We start from the raw sequence: 13,555 nt of genomic DNA, 5'->3' as shown, positions 1-13,555 counted from the left end.
TATGTAACCCAAGTTGCAGTTTGCTCCGCCTCTCGTGAAAAGTTATCTTTTTTCCTGAATAATTCCTATGGATGCGGACCATCTCTCCCACTGGGAGGCTCGGGACCACATGTGGGGGGGTGACATTATGTTGCATGTAAAATTGAATTTACTGCAGTGCTTTTCCTGTTAGTAGAGGTATGTATCCCCTCATATGTAGGACCAGAAAATCTACCTCATTCCCCGTACGTGTCACCATAAAAGAAAGGTTGCACAAATTGGTATTAAAGGGGTACTCCGGTGCTAAGACATCTTATCCCCTATCCAAAGGATAGCGGATAAGATGCCTGATCGCGGGGGTCCCGCCGCTGGGGACCCCTGTGATCTTGCACGCAGCACCCCATTACAATGAGACCCCGGAGTATGTTAGCTCCGGGTCTGATTACTGGTGATCATGGGGCCGGAGCATTGTGACGTCACAGTTCAGCCCTCGTGTGACGTCATGCTCCGCCCCCTCAATGCAACCTATGGGAGGGGGCGTGACATCTGTCATGCCCCCTCCCATAGGCTTGCATTTAGGGGGCAGAGCGTGATGTCACATTGGGGCGGAGCTGTGACATCACAATGCTCCGGCCCCATGATTGCCAGTCATCAGCTGACAGCTGTCACGCCCCCTCCCATAGGCTTGCATTGAGGGGGCGGAGCGTGACGTTACATGGGGGCTGAGAAGTGACAATGCTGTCACATCCCCTCCCATAGGCTTGCATTGAGGGGGCGGAGTGTGATGTCACATGGGGGCGGAGCCGCGATGTCACAATGCTCCGGCCCTGTGATCGCCAGTAATCAGACCCAGAGCGAGCATGCTCCGGGAACTGATTGTAACGGGGTGCTGCGTGCAAGATCACGGGGGTCCCCAGTTGCGGGACCCCACGATCAGGCATCTTATCCCCTATCCTTTGGATAGGGGATAAGATGTCTAAGTGCTGGAGTACCCCTTTAAGGTACTCTGTGAAGTCTGGTATGGTCGCCACATCCAACCCATATAAAAATTAGGTCATCTATGTAGCAACCATACCAGACCAAAGTACAACTAAAGGGATTATGGGGGGAGAAAAGTGCCCCCCTCTCCCACCAACACATAAATATTTTGGCGAGAGAGGGGGAGAATTTCGCCCCTATAGAAGCTCTGGTTACCTGTATTAAAAAAAAAAAACGTAAACATAGAAAAGTTATGGCTCAAAAGAAATTCAACAACCAATATTGGGCAGAGTAAAGATAGGAAATATCTGCTGTAATCCAACAATAGGTTTCCTGCCATTGTACCTTGTCCACAATATTAAAGGGGTACTCCGGCGCTAAGACATCTTATCCCCTAGGATAGGGGATAAGATGCCTAATCGCGGGGGTCCCGCCGCTGGGGACCCCCTTGATCTTTCACGCAGCACCCTGTTACAATCAGTCCCCGGAGCATGTTCACTCTGGGTCTGACGACTGACGATCACAGGACCAAAGTATTGTGACGTCACGGCTCCGCCCCCTCAATGCAAGCCTATGGGAGGGGGCTTGACAGTAAACATGCTCAGGGGCTGATGGTAACGGGGTGCTGAGTGAAAGATCACAGGGGGTCCCCAGCGGCGGGACCCCTGCGATCAGGCATCTTATCCCCTATCCTTTGGATTGGGGATAAGATGTCTTAGCGCCAGAGTACCCCTTTAACAACATGTTTAGTATCTTGAGATACCCTGGAATCGAGGGTATCCAAGAGTACAGCATTGTGTCAACCCAAGAACAAATTCTTTTGTTTAAAGATGAAATGCCTGCCACAATTGGCCTCATCAGCGGAGGGAAAATTTGCAGTAACAGCAGTAACATGAGTTACATATAACAGGGCAGAAAGAGGGGCAGCGGATCACCAAAGAGGCAACTGTACAACCCCCAGGATAAAACCGGCCCAACAACATCCAGACAGACAAACAGATACACACCATTCACCCACAAAACTACCCCCATCCAGCACCACTGAAGAATAACAAGACTAGACAAGCTAAGGCACCTGCCCAGGAGAATCTGTCAGAGCCTCTATGACCAACCAGGGCATCCGAACCTTGTCACATGTCTGAGGGCACTTCTGACTAGGGTATAAGGTCTGATACAGCGGGACATACTTATTGAGCAGATTAATCCAGTGTTATATAGGAGGGGCATTATTATCCTTCAAAGCCCTAACAATCACCTTACCAGCACAAAACAGGAGGAAGCCAATCAGAATACGCCTATGGGAGCCCCACTCCACCCCATTAATGACACCCAACAAACAGACCTCAGGAGTCAATAGAAATGGGAAATCTAAGTGGTCCGCCAGGAACTGCATCACCTCTCTCCAATATGGGGCAACGCACGGATAGCTCCATACCGGATGGAGAAACGACAGACACCGAGAGCAGACGTCCAATGGAGAGACACCGATACGTTTACCTTCACAGGGTATAATAAAGTAGAATAAAGCCAGACTGAACCAACAGGTCCCTAGCACTGACTACCGTAGCACAGTAAGTCCGTTCTACCTCCGTCCACTGATCATTAGACAAAGTAGGCACATCCTGCTCCCATTTCATATAAACAAGTGCAAATGGGCCCTGACACCATAGACCAAACCACAGCCACAGTTTTAACAGAACACGAGAAGGAAGAGGAGGGTGAGTACCTGTATAACGTGCTAGTAAGGGTATCGTACAAGCCCATAAGTGCCTCAGCCAGAGCCGTAGGAACAGATCCAGGTCCATCCACCAGGCTGTATACACCAGCTGAGAAGGAAATAGTTATGTATATTTGGAGCCACCAACCCACCCTGCTGCTTTGGTGCCTAAAAAAGAGCCTGGCCGAGTTTAGGAGGTTTACCTGCTAGTAAAAGGTTCTCAGAATGCCATTTATTCAGGAGGGACAGTCGGGGAAAGGTGAAACAGGTAGAGAAAGTTGGGTAGAGAGATCATTTTAAATATGTTCATCCTGCCCACCAAGGACAAAGGGAAGGAAGACCAGGACCGAAGCAAGACTTCAGTACTGGTCAGAAGGGGCACCAAATTAAAGGGGCCAAGGTGGCGGAAACCTTCACCCCCAAGTAGCGGAACCTGTTTACCACTAGCAAGCTAACTGGGAGGGAGGGGGGAAGGGTTGACTGTCAGAGAGGGGTATCAAGGATGACTTGGCCCACTTGACCCTTTTGCCTGAAAATGAGACAAAGAGCGAACTCAGAGAACCCTCAACATCTGCCAGATAGACCAGGGTATCATCAGTGTACATAGAAACCTCCACCAAGGAACCCCTGCATATACCACGAATAAATGAAGAGGCCCGAACAGCTGCAGCCAAGGGTTCAACTGCAAGGGCGAGCAGGAGAGCAGACAATGGGCATCTCTGACGCGTCCCCCTACCCAGGGTGAACGCATCTGATACATTAGGATTCATGCAAATCTGAGCCCTAAGCCGATTATACAGGAGGCGGGCCCAGGAGCGGAATCCGGGACCGAAATGGAGGAAACACAGTAAATTCCAAAGATACAGCCACTCCACAGAATCAAAAGTCTTCTAAACATCAAGGGTAGTGACAAAGCCCGGAGAAGCATCACCTCCAGCTCCAGTGATATTGAGCTGGAGCCGCCGGACATTAATATCCATAGCCCTGCCCGACATGAACCCAGTCTGGTCAGGATGAACGATGGAAGTAATGACCCCATTAAGTCGTTTAGCCGAAATTTTGGCCATAATTTTAAAATCTACATTGAGCAGTAAGATGGGGTCCGGTAGAGTTGGATCCTTACCAGGCTTGAGAAGGACTACGATCAGGGCTTCCCCATTGAGAAAGCGCCTGCTTTGGCAGATATACAATACAGTTTCAACAGAATAGTTAACAACTACAACTATTCATCCTGTTCCAGTCTTCCACCATCCCATCCAAGCCAGGGGTCTTCCCCGGTAACAAATCTAGAATGGCCTGGGCAACTTCCTGGCCAAGAAAGAAGCATCTAAGGCGGAGGACAGGGTCAGGGGAGTAAGCAGCAGACTCTCAAGGAAGGGCAGAAGCTCGTCAGGGACTGAGGGAGACTTAGAGGAGTAGAGGTTGCTACAGAAATCCCTAAACACCTTATTAATGGCCACAGGATCAGAGACCCACCCTCACCCTGTATGCAGGGAATCAAGGCCACCGGGCGACTCGCCTTCGCAAAGTATGCTAACAATTTCCCATTCTTGTTCCTAAATTCAAATAGAGCTGCTTCCTGTTCAACCTATTTCTTCCAGACCTTTGCCTACTGCAAAAACAACAAGATCCTCTGTGTCTTAGCCCAAGATTGAGTGGGGGCAGGGTCACGGACAACCACCACCTCTAGAACACTGATCTCTGACTGCAAGGTCCTCTCCATGTACCAACCTCTGCCCCGCTACTCCCACAATAAATGCCCCCTAATCACAGCCTTATAGGCATCCCACTGCACGAGGGTATCTGGATGACTAGCGTTATAGGCCCAGTAATCGCCAAGCGCCATCCCAATGTCTCAGAGTCCGGATGAGGAACATGGACCTAAATTAAGGGTAAGGAGAATGGCAGAATGGTCTGAGATCCCTCTACTAGTATACAGAATATCTTTTACCGCTGGCAGAAGATCCACCCAGGCGAAGGCAAGGTTAATCCGGGAAATCGATTTACACCCTGTTCCAAATTATTACGCACAGTAAGTTTCAAAACATTTTATAGGTTGTATAGAACCTAAAATTGTCATTAGTTGTGTTTGCAGCATATTTATTGAAATCAAAAGCTATTTCAATCAAACTTTTTAACAACATTTTAACTTTTTAAACATTTTAACAGGACCCCTTATTTGATAGCAGCTTCACAAGTCTTGTATCCATTGAACTTGTGAGTTTTTGGACAGTTTCTGCTTGAATTTGTTTGCAAGATGTCAGAATAGCCTCCCAGAGCTGCTGTTTGGATGTAAACTGCCTCCCACCCTCATAGATCTTTTGCTTGAGGATGCTCCAAAGGTTCCCAATAGGATTGAGGTCAGGGGAGGATGGAGGCCACACCATGACTTTCTCTCCTTTTATCCCCATTATAGTTCTTCCTTCTGTACCTGGGAAGAAAGTGGTCAGTCAGAAACTCCACATACTTTGCAGAGATCATCTTTACACCTTCGGGGACCCTAAAGGGGCCGACCATCTCTCTTCCCATGATTCCGGCCCAAAACATGACTCCACCACCACCTTGCTGACGTCACAGCCTTGTTGGAACAGACTGGCCGTCCACCAACCATACACTACTCTATCCATCTGGACCATCCAGGGTTGCAAGGCACTTATCATTGAATAGGACTGTTGGAAAATTCTTCATAATTTTTTCTGCCCATTGCAGCCGTTTCTGCTTGTGAGCATTAGTGGTGTCCCAGTACATACAAGATGTGGCCCCATACTGTCCTGCCCTGTTAGGCAGAGTCCCCTGCAGGAGCAACTTTGGGATTTGAGAGAGAATCTTGATTAAATGGTTATTTTTTTGTGGGGGGGGGGGGGGGGGGGGGAATGTTGCATTTAGGAAGCCAGGACAGCAAATGGTGTCAGAAAAGAAAAATATATATATATATATCACACAAAGAAAACGTAACAAGGCATACAGTGAGCCCTAACGCCCCACAGGTATTTGATGAATTTTCATTGAAGTTGGACATGAAAATGAAAAATTTGATTTTTTTTTTACTAAAATGCTTGTGTTACCCCAAATTTTTCATTTTCACAAGGTGTAATAGGTGAAGAAGTTGTAACCCCAGCAAAATTTGGCTTTTGGAGAGAGAATTTTGCTGAAATGGTTTTTAGGGGGCATGTTGCATTTAGGAAGCCCCCATGGTGGCAGAACATCAAAAAAACATCCCACATGGCATACTATTTGGAAAAATACACTCCTCAAGGAATGTAACAAGGGGTATAGTGAGCCTTAACACCCCACAGGTGATGACAAATTTTCATTAAAGTTGGACATGAAAATGAAAAGTTGGATTTTTTTCACTAAAATGCTGGTGTTACCCCAAATTGTTCATTTTCACAAGGGGTAATAGGATAAAAAGCCCCCAAAAATGTTTAACTCCATTTCTTCTGAGTATGGAAATACCCCATGTGTCGACGTCAAGTGCTCTGCGGGCAAACTACAATGCTCAGAAGAGAAGGAGCGCCATTGAGCTTTTGGAGAGAGAATTTGGTTGGAATTCAAGTTGGGGGTCATATGTTTTTACAAAGCCCCTCGTGCTGCCAGAACAGTGGACCCCCCCACATGTGACCCCATTTTGGAAATGACACCCCTCAAGGAATGCAATAAGGGGTTCAGTGAGCATTTACACCCCACTGGCGTTTGACAGATCTTTGGAACAGTTGGCTGTACAAATGAAAAATTACATTTTAAATTTTCACGGACCACTGTTCCAAAAATCTGTCAGACCTTGTGCTAAAATGAAAAATTAAGGAAAAACCCAGCATGTTAGTGTAAAAATTTTTTTTTCAAACAAACATGCTGGTGTAGCCCCAATCTTTTCCTTTTCAGAGGTGGTAAAAGGGAAAAAGCCCAAAATTTGTAACACAATTTCTCCCGAGTACAGAAATACCCCATATGTGGCCCTAAACTGTTGCCTTGAAATTCTACAGGGCTCTGGAGTGAGAGAGCGCCATGCGCCTTTGAGGCCTGAATTATTGATTTGCATAAGGGCAGCTGAGGCTAGGTTCATCCGGTGGAATGTTCACATGCAAACTTTCCATCGACAGCGGAGCACTGGAAGAACATGCCGACACTATAAGTGCTGGGAAGTGCACTGTCTCATAGACGGCAATGCATTTCTGTGTGGACTCCGCAGAAAGAATAGACATGTCTATGCTTACTGCGGACTCCAGGATTGGGATTTCCGCTGCAGAAATATCTGTAGCAGAAATTCTGCCGTGTGCATAAGAAAGCATCGGGGTGCTGGGCCGCAAAGGTTTGCTTGAGCCGCCATCAAATTGACAAAGTCCTCACTAAAAAAAGCGTAAAGTCTATTTCAGTGAGGACTGTGGGGTCAATTTGGATTCCTGGGCGGTCAACAAACTCCGAAATCAGTGGCTCGAAACCGTCCGGACTGGGGTCCAGGCAGCATCACCTATGTGGGGAGATGGGGAATTGGATAGGGGACAGGGTCACTAGTATGGGGGACATTTACTGGCATTGCCCTGCGGCGCCGCCTTCTGGGGGCTCATCATCACTGGATGATGACGAGGGGAAGTAGGAAAAAATGTGGGGTCTTTCTCCTCTTTCACATTGGTGGTCTCGGTGTCGGAGTCAAGTGGATGGCGTATGCCTCTGAGACCGAAACACCTTTGGGGTATTTATATTTTATGGGGGGGGGGGGGGGGTACGTGTTCAAACCGTAGTGTTTTCACTTTATTTCAATGTGTAGTATAGTGTAGTGATTTTGATGTTTACTGTCGGCTTTTTTCCCCCACTTTTTGTGGAGTTTTTGCGGTCCGTGCCAACAGCGACTGTTCTGCCCTGTGTGGCCAGACCGTACCCTGTGTGCAGACTGTGCTGATTGCTGATCAGTGAATTGTTACTGATCAGCACTTTTATGGGGTGCAGGTTTTTTTTTTTTTTTGTAGGTGTTTGTGGTCCGTGCCACCAGAGACTGTTCTGCGCTGTGTGGCCGGACTGCAAAGTCCCCCCCCCAAAAAAAGAAAAACAAAAAAAAATCCCTGTACCGCAAAAAAGTGCTGATCAGTAATAAATAAATGATCAGCAATCAGCGCTGTCGGCACACGGGGTACGGTGCGGCCACACAGATCAGAACAGTCACTGGTGGCACGGACCACATACGCCCCCCAAAAAAGTGCAAAATAAATAAATAAACTGCTACCCATAAAAAGCTAGGGGCAGGCAGCAGACCAGTGGTCACAAAAGTGTGGCCCTCCAGATGTTGCAAAACTACAAATCCCAGCATGCGCAGACAGTCTGTGGTGCAACGTGGCAATGTTGGTGGATGGAGCGAGACGTACCAGATGTGCTCAATGGGATTCAGGGGAACGGGCGGCCAGTCCATAGCATCAATGCCTTCCTCTTGTAGGAACTGCTGACACACTCCAGAAACATGAGGTCTAGCATTGTCTTGTATTAGGAGGAACCCAACCGCACCAGCATATGGTCTCACAAGGGATCTGAGGATCTCATCTCGGTACCTAATGGCAGTCAGGCTACCTCTGGCAAGCACATGGAAGGGTGTGCAGCCCCCTGAAAAAATGCCACCCCACTCCATTACTGACCCACCACCAAACCGGTCATGCTGGAGGATGTTGCAGGCAGCAGAACGTTCTCCACAGCATCTCCAGATTCTGTCACGTCTGTCACATGTGCTCAGTGTGAACCTGCTTTCATCTGTGAAGAGCACAGGGCACCAATGGCCAATTTGCCAATCTTGGTGTTCTCTGGCAAATGACAAACGTCCTGCTTGGTGTTGGGCTGTAAGCACAACCCCCACCTGTGGACGCCGGGCCCTCATACCCCCCTCATGGAGTCTGTTGAACGTTTGAGTGGACACGTGCACATTTGTGGCCTGCTGGAGGTAATTTTGCAAGGCTCCTGGTAGCGCCTCCATGTTCTGGACACTACGCTGTTGGGAGAAATCGCTTCAGGGAAAGAATCCGTCTCACACGGCGCTGACCGACCAAGACAAGGCGTGGAGGATACAAAAGGACTTTAATGACCGAGAGGCAACGTGTTTCGATGCGCATGCGCAGCTTCTTCACGCATGACAAGGAAGGTACAACAACATGCTTATAAAAGGTAAGAATTAACCCCTTATTTAATAGCACAAAGGACCAAGGATATTAACCCCTTGTGGGCCTATTCTAACCCACATTGCAAGTTGTAACAAGCGGTCGCAGTAATGCGAACCCCGTGGCAAATCGCAATGTGTAGTTGACATCTACAACCGACAATTGATATAATTACCAAGATGCAAAAACTAAAATTAAAAATATTACAAAACGTGTATAAAAATATATAAGAACTTATACCAACAAAATATATAATGTATACAGTAAGAAATCCAAATAATTAATAATATATAATATAAAAAATTAATAAAAAATTCATATAGATATATAATCCTACAAGTGATAACCGAACATTTTCTATTGCTTCATTAAAGGGGTATTCCAGGAAAAAACTTTTTTATATATATATCAACTGGCTCCAGAAAGTTAAACAGATTTGTAAATTACTTCTATTAAAAAATCTTAATCCTTTCAGTACTTATGAGCTTCTGAAGTTAAGGTTGTTCTTTTCTGTGCTCTCTGATTACACGTGTCTCGGGAACCGCCCAGTTTAGAAGAGGATTGCTATGAGGATTTGCTTCTAAACTGGGCAGTTCCCGAGACACGTATCATCAGAGAGCACTTAGACAGAAAAGAACAACCTTAACTTCAGAAGCTCATAAGTACTGAAAGGATTAAGATTTTTTAATAGAAGTAATTTACAAATCTGTTTAACTTTCTGGAGCCAGTTGATACATATATATATATATATATATATATATATATATATATATATATATATATATATATATATAAAGTTTTTTCCTGGATAACCCCTTTAAGTCAGGAAATATTTGGATCATATCAATACCATTTTTTTACCTGTCGGGGGCTACTAAAGTTTGTACATTTCTAGACCGCCTGAATGTCACTCCAGGGGTCACAGGTACAATATCTTTTACGACGGGATCGCTACAAATAATGGACCAATTGCGTTTCAGGATATTTCTAACCTCAGTTGCTCCACAATTATAGTTACTTATAAAGTTGGACTTAAATTTATTTAGATTTTTATTATTATTATGATTGATTTCATCATCTTTCTCTCCTCTTTTTTTTCGTGGTATCATTTAAATCCTCATTTCCACAGTTTTTTGGAATAATAAGATCCGCCTGTTTAATGTAGCAAAAAGAAAAAAGAAACGGAGCACTCACGTCCGTGACCTGTATCCAAAGGCAGGAAAAGCCCACTTCAGTCGCGGTCTTCCATAGCGGGGAGGCGGTAGATGGTACGGGGGAAGTCTCAGACGCCGGCCACAGACTGTATCACGCCCACTGGCGCTTCGTCAGGCCGTGTACACCTATATATCTAGCCCCCAACGCATTTATAAAGATATAACCCCCGCCAGCGCAAAAATATATACCCCTGCAGTATATATACGTGACCCCCCCCCCCGACGCATTTATAATGTAACCCCCGGAGGCGCATTTATAATTATATACCCCACGCCAGCGCAATTATCAATATAGACCCCCCCGCCGGTGCATTTATGTAACCCCCCGCTGGCGCATTTGTCATAATGCAGCGCTATCTGTATAAAGCATTTTACGCGCAGAGCATCGCACCAGCCGCCACCGGCGCGATGCTGCTGATAGAATACTATTCAGGGGCATAATATATAGAAGTGCTGTGGGGTGCCACATATATAGTATTATCTGCCCCCCACAGCACTTCTATATATTATGCCCCTGCAGCACTATGTATGAATAGTATTCTATCAGCAGCATCGCGCCGGTGGCGGCTGGTGCAATGCTCTGCGCGTAAAATGCTTTTCACAGATAGCGCTGCATTATGACAAATGCGCCGGCAGGGGGTATATATTGATTATTGTGCCGGCGGGGGGTATATATTGATAATTGCGCCAGCGGGGGTATATAATTATAAATGCGCCTGCAGGGGTTACATTATAAATGCGCCGGCGGAGGGTCACATATACATACTGTGGGGGTATATATTTTTGCGCTGGCGGGGGTTATATCTTTATAAATGCGCTGGGGGGCTAGATAAATATAGTGCTATATATCTTGCCCCCCACAGCGCTTTTAATATACATTGTCCATTTTAAAAACGTTCCCGGGAGCCATGATTAGCCTCAGTACCGGCCATTCAGAGCTCCCTGCGGGGAATTTAAAAATGAAAGTAAAATACATCGTACATCGCAGAGTTGCGGACCATCCCGCCCGATCCCCTGCTTAAGAACTTCTGATCGGATCGGGTCTCAGAAGTGAGACCTGGTGCGATCAGTCCCACAGCCCCTGTACTACTACCCCTATCATGGAACAGAGTATGTTGCATGATGGGGGTAGTAGTACAAGCACTAATGTAGTCCCCCCAGCCACCGGCAGACTCCTGCAGCTAGGAACTACTACTCCCACCATGGAAACAAGTCTGTTCCATGATGGGAGTAGTAGTAGTCCTGGCTGCAGGAGTCTGTAGGTGGCTGATTTTTCATCCTTAAATTTTTTTTTTTTTTATTAAAAACGGTTCAAAACGGATACCTGTTTGATCAGCCATTTATATCCGTTTTTTTAATGCGTTTTTATTTTATTTTTTTAAACGGAACGGGGGCAAACGGCTGAGTGAAACCAGCCTAAGACGCACTGTGAAAGTACCAAGTCTGAGTTCGCCATGTGTAAAGTACATGCAGAAGCTATGCTGCGTCATACAGTTGGTGCCGCTCCTGCAAGAGTTAATGGAGTCCATGAAAAGAGCGCAAAATAAGCCCAGACTGACCTCTTCAGATCACTGGAAGCAAGTGCGAGCAGCAAGATGGCTGAATCACGAGTGTCCGAGAGTTCCAGAATGGCGTGTAGCGCTAGTGATGTCGAAAGTGTTGAAAGAGTTGGTGGATCATCTCCAGTAGCTGCCTGTGGAGGAGCGGTGTCTACATGTTCCACTCTCCGAGAGAGATGGTAGCTGGCCAGTGACTCCAGTCAGCGGAATGCCCGAGGGACTCCACCATCATCCAGAGGGGAATCACCAATGCGGTTGTCTCCACACCACCGGACCTGGGGATCCTGGGCCAAGATCGCCACCGAGGAGTCAAGCATGAGTACCCCGATGGAAGCCGATTTCTCTACCCTGTCCATGCCCTCCAGCCCTGAGTTAGCGCCCCAGGTCCCAAGGCCCGTACCATGTCCCAAGTCACCCTGCCCCTACCCAGAAAGGAGAACCCCCCAATCCCTGTAGCCTTGCCAGAGAGGGCTGAATGAGAGTCCCGAATGGCAGCCATCGTACAGGAGCTGAGGGAACAAAGGAGTCAGGAGCTCCACAATAAAGAGTTACCCTATGAAGTGCGACAAGTGCAACAGAGGCACACTAAACACCTCGAGCATCTTTACATCTTGATGCTAGACCACCCCAGACCCAGAGAGCCACCCATGGTCAGGCGACGAGCCATCGTAAAATTTGATAAAAACAGGGAATATGGCACCTTGATGGACTGCTACCACAGTGGCACTGTACTAGTCAAACGCAGGGAGGTCAAGTGGGACTATCTTCCACCTCATGTTCACTCCCTAGAGAGCGGGGAGGTTGTGGAGTACACTCCTGTGCCAGAGGGGAATGGGCAGCTGTGACTCGTCTCAAGAATTGGGATTGGGACTCTTACCCATTTCGCCTGTTATCTCCTAAGGCGAAGGGAGAATTGAAAAGGGAGCCTCTACTACCCAATATGGCGCTCAACGCTCCCAAGTATGCAGCGAGTCGAGGAGCAACAGAGTCTAAAACAGATGTGCCCCTGCCTACTCCTGCTGTTGCAGAGGTTGGGCCGACCCAATGGGCAACAACAGTCCCAACTCCAGTGGCACAAGCAGCGTGCATACAGATGGTGGTAACCGTTAGTCCCACCATATCCCACTCCAACCTTTGGATAGGAGATAAGATGTCTTAGCGCCGGAATACCTCTTTAAATAACACTTTAAGTGGAAGTCCGTTATCTGTGATACTATCAGTATTCTCAAAAGTACTACGTTGTGTCTCCATCTTGGTCCCACACTACTCAGGACTCCTTATAATGTAATGTTATGCTATGGTTAATGTTCTGGAATGTTCTATGTTACTGTTACCTTAAAACCTGTGTGCATGAGTAAAGCATGTGACCTGTCTGCCCCAATGGGAATCCTCCAAATTGCCCCATGTGTAGTGTAGGGGGGGGGGAGGAGTTAGCCAGTTTAGTTGCAGTTCTTTCCTGATCACACAGCTAGCTACACCTGCCTGAGGTACAGCCTGGAGGAAGTCTGAAGAGAGTGTGAGGTGTTCTGCGGAGGCCTCAATCTACAAGTCTAATCCTGCAACCCCCGCATCGTCTAAAGAATATCCCCTGCGTTCAAGTGAACATCAAAGCCTAGCGGTAAGCACTAAGTCCTGGGGATCCAAGTCAGTCAGTCATTGAGTCAGTCTGCAGCACCAAAGTCAGCGTGGGTTGCCATTCAGAAAGTCAGTCACCATACAGCACAGCACAAGCAACTACAAGTCCCAGCAAGGCAGTAGGCTTCCAAGGTTTACCCTGCACCTCCTTTTGCACCAATCTGAGCTGTAAAGGATTTACCATCTATCCTGCCTTAGTAAAGCAAGTTATCCGGAACCTTGCGTTGGAGTATTTATTGCCCCATGCCTGGCACAGGAGAAGCTGTCTCAACCTCGGTCCGTGTATAGGCTAACGGTGCCCTGGCGTCACGAAAAGGTTAACTGCACATTACCCTCAAC

Source organism: Hyla sarda, assembly GCF_029499605.1.
Source record: "Hyla sarda isolate aHylSar1 chromosome 1 unlocalized genomic scaffold, aHylSar1.hap1 SUPER_1_unloc_10, whole genome shotgun sequence".
Taxonomy (NCBI): domain Eukaryota; kingdom Metazoa; phylum Chordata; class Amphibia; order Anura; family Hylidae; genus Hyla; species Hyla sarda.
Note: the sequence above shows the minus strand (reverse complement) of the source record.